A 9,443-nucleotide genomic window follows, 5' to 3' on the forward strand; every position below is an offset into this window, starting at 1 on the left:
GCTGCGGAAACATGCTGCAACACTCTCAACGGTTCTCAACATGACGGATACAGAGATGGACCAGTTGGCTAACTTTCTTGGGCATGACATTAGAGTCCATCGTGAGTTTTATCGACTACCTGAGAAAACACTGCAGCTTGCCAAGGTTAGCAAGCTTCTCATGGCCCTTGAGCAAGGAAGATTGGCTGAGTTCCATGGCCAAAACCTGGATGAAATCACAATAGGGCCAGATGGTATGTTGTTTTGTCATTTTTCTTTTGTCCATCATGCTTTTGTTTATATTTGCTAATCAAGTTTTTTATATCTCCTCTAGACATGGTCATTTGTCCTGTTGAGACTGATGAGACAGCTAAAACCAGGGGACGACACTATTCATCTCAAGGTATATATTCATTTATCTCAAAAGAAGTGTTTACTGTGTGTGTTTCTCAATGTCCTGTAATCTTTGTCTTTGGCAGAAGAGACTCTTCCACTGACAGAAGAAGAAGGCCCCCCACTGACAGAGGAAGAAGGCCCCCACCAACACGCAAGAGAGATACACCATCAGCAGCAGAAGATGACCGTGTCGGAGCCGCAACACCTGTTGAAGGTTGTTTTTTTTAATTCCTTCTTTGATTTTAGCAGAATAAGTACAATGGACACCAGAAAATTACAAAAAATATCTCAGACATGGCCTTCTCTTCATCAGAAAACAGCAGCCCAACTATCATAAAGGTGAATATAGCTTTGGCCACTGTAACTGTAAGCCTGAATGCATTAAACAATGGCTGGGTAGACAGTGAAAAATATCTGATACTGCTGGTTCTGTAATTCTGAACATCGACGTGTCCCTGAATCGAGATCGAGGGTCCATTTTCGATTAATTGCCCAGCCCTACTGGTACCTGGATGTACTTTTTTTTTTTTTTTTTTTTTTTTTACCTGCTCCTTCAGGTTTCCACAAAAGCAGCCTCGTACTTTATAAAAAGTGACCTCGACACATTGCAGACACTGATTGGTTCCGAGTTTTGTCACAGACAATAACCACGCACGGGGTAAAAGTGTCTAGGCGTCAGTTGCAGCAGCCAAAAAGGGCACGCCATGCTCTTTGGGGGAGCTACAAACCTTCATGTTGCTCACTTGCGAAACGACAGAAAGGCTGGATGACTCCACTCATATCTAGCAAGTGGACCAGCAGCTTTATGGAAGTCCTGTGCGTCATCCAGGGGTACTATTTTTGCAGTGGAAACTGTCCCCCCAAAAGGTACCAGCTTCCAAAAGCGAGTAGAGCCAATACCGCGAGTGGGAACGTGGCTTAAAGGAGAGATTGAAAGGGATAAGATGTGACTTAAATAATAGAGAAATTACAACATCAGAAATTAAGTCCACATCTTTCAATCTCATCAAGCATACAATGAGTCCCGCTGCACAAAGGCATTTCCTCTCATGTTTGTTTCCTTGTCTGTATATCTAACAAATATATCATTCATCTATTTCATAGAATCATCAGCAGAGGTGAGGAATGCAGTCCCATCAGTGAGCAAGAGGAGCAAGCCACTTTCTGGAGATGATGACCGGCTCACAGCTGTGATGTCTGTCAAAGGTGATTTAAATCTTTTTTTTTTTCATTACAAATCAGATCAACTCAAATGTGAATTGCAACAGCAGTACGCTCGCAGTGCCACTGCTTAAAGCTAATGGGTCTGGTGATGTTCCATGGTGGCATAAATCACTGGGTGCCAGAACACAGTAATAATCTCTGAACATCGATGATCTTGTGTGAAATGGTGACTGAACCATGTACAGTCCTTTGTGTGGTCAGGTAAACAAGATATGTACTACATAAGTGTAAGGTCTATGTGTTGACATTTTTTTCACCCACTCACAGGTAAAGCTCCCAGGAAAAGAAAACCATGGCAGGACGAAGAGGTAAAAGCCGTTGAAAAGCATATGAAGCGGTTCATCACTTCATGCATCGTCCCTTCAAAGAGAGACTGTGAAAAGTGTCTAAGAGCTGAGCCAGCAGCTCTCAATAATCGGGATTGGCAAATGTTAAAATATTATGTATACAACCGCATCACAGCGTACAAAAAGAAAGTCCAGCATTCCTAATGTTTAAAAAAGGCTGATTCTGCTAGTTTTGTGAGCAGTGCTTTGCTTATGTCTTATGTTATGGTTATTTTCACTGTTTTTCTTAGCTTGATACTTGAAAGCTTAAAGTTGGGGCCAACGTGGCAGGCCATCTGTTTATTAAACAGTGACAATTATTTCAATTGATCTGGAGTTGGTCCTTATTGATAGTCATTACAAAGAACTACATCACTCAATGATGGTTTGAAGCAATATCACATGAAGAGGTCATTATGTGCTAAATACTACTGTATTATTATTCTGTGCTATTGCCATTATACAGCGCTTAAAAGAGTGGACGGAAATGCAGATAAAGAATTAGGACAGAAAAGATTTAAGTATTTTATTTTATGACAAACAAAAAGGTACAACCATTGGTTACTTGACGTGGCTCCATCTTTTCCTGGAGCCTCCAGTACCTCCTCCTTGCTCTCTAAGCCCAGTAGCTCCTCCTTGCTCTCTAAGCCCTGCAAGACAGTCTTATTTGTTAGGTCCAACTATTATTGGTTCTAATAAGATAGTATCACTAATTGACATTATGACTCTACAATTATGTAACATTTGAAGCAGCGTCTTACTGTCATGAATTCCCTTGCTTCAAGTCCTTCATCCAACAGCTTCAATGTGGTGATGGCCATGAGGCTGTGGTTGTTGCGAACAGCTGCCTTCTTGCTTTTTTGTACAACCTTGGAAGCATCTTTTGCAGTGGACCACGCACCATCATGCCAGTTGTGAGGTACAAGGTTCTTGCGTCAAGTGAAAGGTTGCACAGTAGTTTTTTTTTCAGGGAAGTGACTGATGAGATGCCTGACTCTCCTACATGGCACCTCTTCCATTTTTGTCCTCCTGATGTGTCCTTGCGGTTTTTAGTTGATTAAATGTACTAATTTATGGTTTGAGTATGGCATATTAAAATCAAAAGTAAATTTAAGATTTTTTTAATGATAATAACTGATAATAATAACGATGGACATGACTTTTTGGGGACCAGTATGGTCCCCAAAAAGTCAAGTATGAAGGTGTGAATTATGTAAATTCTTTGCAAATTCATGCAAATTCGGTCCCCTATCAACACATTGACTTGATTTTTCAGTGGTCCCCATATATGATGGGGAAAACATTTTAATGGAAATTTGCAGGTTTTAAGGCATGTATAGGCTAACTAAACAGTAGTGAGTGTGCTGAATTTTTTTCACACCTCTAGCACCTCTAGAAAGGGTGGTCCCCACCAGTGATGATTAAAAAGTTGGTCCCCAGTAGCCATGAATACCAGTATGTGTGTGTGTGTGTGTGTGTCGTTTCCCAGGCTGCCTCCACCGCCGCGGGCTACGATATACGGTTCAACGCCCTTTGTCCAGCTCTCGTCCAAACTGACCTCTTCTCCAACATTTATAACAGAATGGGACAATCTTCCCAGCTGGCTGCTGAGACACGAGTGTTTGTGGACAAAGGGGTGTTGAAGTGAGGGTTTTTCACGAAATCGAACCCAATTCTTTATCTTATTCATTGTTTGCATTTTTTTTTTGCAGTGAGGTGCGTTTGAGTTCAAAAGGGGAACGTGGCAGTGTAAGTAACAAATATGCAACTTTAACAATACGAAATTTCATTATGTAACCTCTAAAAATTGAAGGCAAAGCAAAAGTGCCTGAAACTTGCAGTCCTTCCAATGGCCATCAGGGGGCGCCTCTTCTTGTTGTATAGCAGGGGTGTCAAACTCATTTTAGTTAAGGGGCCACATACTGCCCACTTTGATCTCAAGTGGGCCAGACCAGTAAAATCATAGCATAATAACGCATACATAACGACAATATTTCTCTCTGTTTAAGTCATTGGTGAAGGTTTTTGGATGATAAACCCTATTTTAAGGTCTTTCTACAATAAACTAGAAACATAAAGACCAAAAACTCAGACATCAGCTAAATAAACTTCTCAAGTTTCCAAATAAACTTCTCAAGATCTAAAAAATGTTTTAAATGTACTAACTAACATTTCCACATCTGTGTAGTTATCTGTACACCTGAACTGACTCACCACAAAATACAAACAAACGTGGGAGCTATTAAAAAAAACACAGTATTCCTCGTTAGGCTAATGTTGGCAAAAGCCTGTCGCTCCTCGGGGCACACGATTTCTGCAGCCTTCAGCATGCATGTTTTCACGAACTCACCCTCACAGTATGGCTTTGAGGCTGATGCTATTTCGTTAGCAATAAGGTAGCTAGCTTTCACTGCTGCATCACTTATCTCTCGGCTGCGGGTAAAAACGGACTGTTGTTTCTTTAGACTTGCTAGCAGGTCATTTATCTTTTCTCAGTTGTCCTTGCAAGCGGTCGTATTTTTCGCCATGGTGAGTCTCATAGTGGCGCCGAATATTATATTCTTTGAGCACAGAAACTTGCTGCGAACACAACAAACACGCAGGTTTTCCAGTTACCTTTGTAAAAAAATAGGATGTGGTCCATTTTTCTTGGAAAACTCTGCACTCTGTGTCCACTTTTCTCTTTTTTGACAGAGACATTTGGGGGTGAGGGTGTCACGCTTTTGACAGCAAAAGACCGGATGCATTAAAAAAGGCGGGTTGATGCCATCTGCTGTTTAGTTCTGGTTCTCAGTGTAAATCGCTACTCTTACTCTTTACTTGTTTTACAGTCTATGGCATGCTCTTACTGATACAGTGCGACCTCCAGTGGACTGATTAGGAATAGCAGCTACTTTTATAGAAATGCAATTTATGTCTTTCTGTAATTTTCACACTTAGCAAAGTCATCAGGCGGGCGAGCTGGACCCCCTGGCGGGCCGGATCCGCATGTTTGACACCCTGTTGTATAGAATGTGAATGTGTAAATGACTCTACTTCTCACTTTATTTATTACCTCAGTAAACATTGTAAACATGAGTTATGATCTCAATCTCTAGTTTCAAGTCTCTTTCAATACAGCAAGATTTTCATTTGGTAAATTATGGTCCATTAGAGTAAAAACACTCCCGCAGCTCGGCAACCGTTGCTAGGCAGTGAGCAATAGCCGGGATTTCAACGTTGAAATCTGGTTGAAAACTGGGTGATACTGGGTCTGAACGTCTAAGACGTAATTTCGCCGTCTTTACAACCGGCTATAATGCGGTTACAACATCAACGTGTCACAAAACATTCATTTGTTTTAAAATGTTGATGATTTGTTCAGTTGTAGGTTGAAAGAGAGATGATTTTGCTTATTTTGAACATATTTCTCCAAAGTCATATTACGCTGTTCGTTGAAATGTGGTCAACACGGCGACGTGATTTAAACGCTTTTAATGTTTCATATAAAAAGTCGGAAATATCTGACTTTATCAACTGTTTGCTGCGAAAATAAGCTTCTAGGACATCGTAATCCGGTCACTTTTATACATTACTCTTAAATAAGAAAGTTTGCTTACAGCTGTAACGCGCATGCGCAACTTCTTAGACGCTAGAGTTTGGAACTTCGACTGCACTGCCAGAGAGGAACGGTCGAGACTTACGGAGCCAAGACTCACGAAGCCACAACGGCAGGAACGGGCTGATAAACCCGAGGCTTCACGCTGCACATACTTTATAAGTACGTTGACTATTTTAACAAATCAAACCAGATATACATTTGTTTAACTTTATTCTGCCCACACGATATAGGCTGCTCATTCTTGCATGCAAGCTTGTAGCGTTAGCATGCTAGCCTGTAGCGTGCTGCGGCGTAGATGAAAAGTAAACTTTTACATTTTAAATGAAATGTTTGGTGTTAGCTTGCTTATGCGTTTGCCTTCGTGGACTATCACTGTTGCCTATAAAATACGTTTTCAGCCCATTTCACAGCAAAAATACACTGCAGGGGAGAGAACGAATTTACAAGGCATGGTGTGCAAACGAGGCCAAAACATTGTTTGTTGCTGCATGCTAAACAGCAAAAACTTTACAGTATGATACTGTGTAATAAACAGTGTTGAGAATGTTACACTGTATAAATGTAATAGGTTACAGATGAAAAGTTATCCTGTTAATAATGTAATAAGTAAGGAAAATGCTATATTTACTTTATCAAAGGCAAGCTACTTATTACATGTGAGTACTTTTTCATTATTTTCTAATATTTCTTTTTAAAGTGGGCAATAATGCTGAAAGGTCCTCGAAAGAGAACCTTTAACAGGCATTGTTAACCTCACAACACTGTTAATGTACCACAGACTATTCAGCAACAAACTAATGACTAATGGCCACTTTCAACATGAAGGGAGGTGTCATAAAAATAAGAGGGCCTTCAGGGAAACTGAGCTGTGCTCTGTGGTTAAAGGTCATATATGTTCAAATATGCAAAATACATGTAATCAATGGTTGAACAGTCCAAGTATCTCAGTTCATGATCTAATATAATCAATAATGCTATTCTCCTAATATTATAGAGGCTGGCATGCAGTCCGACACCAGTGCCACAGAGTCAACAATTATCTGTGCCTTGGCAGACCATTCTTTATAAAATAAATAATAACATGGCTTTTGTCCTGCAGGTAACATAACATCTATTGTTCTGGTTTCATTCTCTTAACATAAAAACACATGTTTCACCTTTATACATTTTCAAACATTAAGTTCAAGTACAACAGATACTTTCCCACTCCTTTTAATGGCGCTGTCCTATGTGATGCTTTCGCCATTTGCAACGTTACAATAGCGCTATTCTGTTTTAGGGTCATATCCCCCGAATGTGTCCGTTTGACTACACATAATAACCAGAAAATAACTTATTGCATGAGTGTCACTGCTTCATACATTTAAGTGCGTAATTACTTAAGTGTGTTTAGTGAATTCACAAGTTTCTCAGTAGTTTTTTTTGTCGGTTAGCTTTCCCCACCTGCTAGCTAAAAGTCCCCTAGCATTAGCAGGTTAGCCTACAGCCTTCCATCTCCATTTTACAGAATGTTCTCAAAAACATATCACTGTGACAACATGATCTTCTAAATTAAATTTTAAACTCTTAAAATCTAGCATTTACACTCTATTTAAAGGCAAACTTAGATTTACAGACCTGTGTTTAAAGAATAGTTAAGACATAAGGTATACTTCACGGCAGGAAAAGATTTATTCTTCCTCTGTGCTTTCAACCCTCTGAACTTTATTGGAGAAGACTTCAAACTAGATATTGAGATCATAAACTCATGTTTACGATGTTTACTGAGGGAATAAATCAAGTTAGAAGTAGAGTCATATTCTCATAAACTTCCATACAATCAGACTTATTTTTTGCAGCCAGAGGAGCCAACCCCACTGATGGCCATTGGAGAGAATGGAGGTTTAAGACATTTCTGAATTGGTGTCTTTTCAGATTTGGAATGTTGCATGAAAAGAATAATTTTGTATAAATAGCATTGCATTTTTATTACCCGCCTACTTGACCTCCATGCCAAATTTTTACCTCATGGGGTGAAAACTTAAAGGATAAAAGGGTGGGGTGACCTTTTGTGGACCGACCGGGGAAGTACGTTACGGGGGAGTAACATTTATTTTCATTTGTCGTATTTTGAATATGTTTAACACAGTACTACGTTTTTGATACTACTATTAGCACATCTGATAAGAGTAAAGAAAATGATTCGAGTTACAGACCTGCTTTAGCTGCACTGATTGTAGTGTTTTGGATACGGGGCAGCCACAAAACCTGTATGATGTCAACCTGCGGAGGATCAAACCTGCCTCGATAGGAGGTTGATTTGTTGGTCTCGGCCCTCTACTTGTTGCTGAACGGGGATTAATTATTATATAGACACCCATTCTACAATGCATAAAGAAATGTAGATGATGATCATGTTGTAAAATAAAAGACAACGTCCCTAGTCAGGATTTAACCCTAATGTTGATTAATGTCACCTGCATCTTGCAGGTCTCGGGCCTCATCCAAGCTGTCCCGTGTTTTTTAAGAAAACATATGCGTTAAAGGAGTCAAATACGTTGATTTTTCAAGTGCATGTACAGACAAATTATACTTTATATACTTCATAGCCTTAATTCCTATATAACTTTGGATCATGAGCTAGCTTACTTATGCTACTCCTCATGAGAAACTGAATTAAATCCACTAACTGGTTTGCCTGCAGGCTGGGTTTGTCTGTTTAATAGGTATATAATTAAATTGCTAAAATTCAAGTACAATTACCTCAAAACTGTACTTATGTATGTAATTAAATAAATAAATACACATGTAGCCCTGCCTAAATAATTCATTTAGACATCAGGATGTTAATAGTTTTTACACAAGTTAAGAATGTATAAGTATTGGTAAAAATAGATCCATATGAATAAAACAGTTAAAATAAGGGAATCATAATCTTTACAGTTCAAAGGTTAGAGTTCATGCAAATGAGCATAGTTTGGTTATCCCCTTTAATATGTCAAACATTTGTTTAATCCATTATACCCAATTATCAGCTAATTTGCCTCATCCCCTATATTGAAATTAACAACCTCCACTTAATTTAGCATCTGCAAGACAGACAAAAACACAATTTCTTTTTTATATAATTGTAAATAAATTCAGGCAGTAAGGGGTTAATATGTACATGATCCAGCATGTGTTCAATTGTTAGCAACATAATATGTCAATCTTTGTATTTCATTGTTTAATTGGATGTTCTGAATCTAACAGCAAATCGAATCCCATTCTCAAGTAGAGGGGCTTAGGCGTACGCGGCCAGGGACGGGATTATCACCGTCCAGTGAACAGTGTAAGAGAGCAAATTGTTCATAACTTAGTGGTTGACGACCAGTTATCCTATGGTTTGGACTTTTGTGATCTACAAGAGGTAAATACGATGTTTGTGAATTGTTTTCTGTACTGTGACTAAATGTTATAGTGTAAAACAAGTTGTGAGGCTAATCGTGAGTAGCCATTAGCATTAGCATAACTGACGTTAGCTTTGCTTTCATACTGTTAGCTATGCATTTGAAACCTGTGGTTAAGACAAGATTTTGCTAGATCTTCATGAAGTAGCATATGGACTTGTTGCTTAGCTGATTTATCTGATTCAGCAGACGGACATTTGTGACTGTAAGAGAGAAGAGGGGGAGTGTGCAGAGTGCAGAGTGCAGGAGAAACAGCAGCAACAGTCTACAGCAGCACAAGCGGGAAACACTTCTCCATAGTGGTCCTAAGGATTGAGTTCACTTCTTAGATTTGGATGTTGCATTAAAATAATATTTGGTATGATTAACATTGCATTTTTGTTACTTACTTACACTGTCACGTTCCCCTTTTAGACAATTGGCATAAACACAAACACACCTCACAGCTAAGAAAATGCAAACAATTAATAAGATAAAGAATGTGGTTCG

General features: G+C 39.2%; 1 long non-coding RNA gene across 1 annotated transcript; it reads left to right on the forward strand.

Moving 5' to 3' along the window:
* Positions 1-531: 531 nt before the first annotated feature.
* LOC129116916 (uncharacterized) lies at positions 532-2,167 on the forward strand. The gene is made up of 3 exons (XR_008533738.1): positions 532-589; positions 1,480-1,581; positions 1,867-2,167. It is a non-coding gene; the product is annotated as an uncharacterized LOC129116916 (long non-coding RNA).
* The last annotated feature ends 7,276 nt before the right edge of the window (positions 2,168-9,443 follow it).

The sequence above is a fragment of the Anoplopoma fimbria genome, unplaced genomic scaffold, assembly GCF_027596085.1.
Source record: "Anoplopoma fimbria isolate UVic2021 breed Golden Eagle Sablefish unplaced genomic scaffold, Afim_UVic_2022 Un_contig_9336_pilon_pilon, whole genome shotgun sequence".
NCBI lineage: Eukaryota > Metazoa > Chordata > Actinopteri > Perciformes > Anoplopomatidae > Anoplopoma > Anoplopoma fimbria.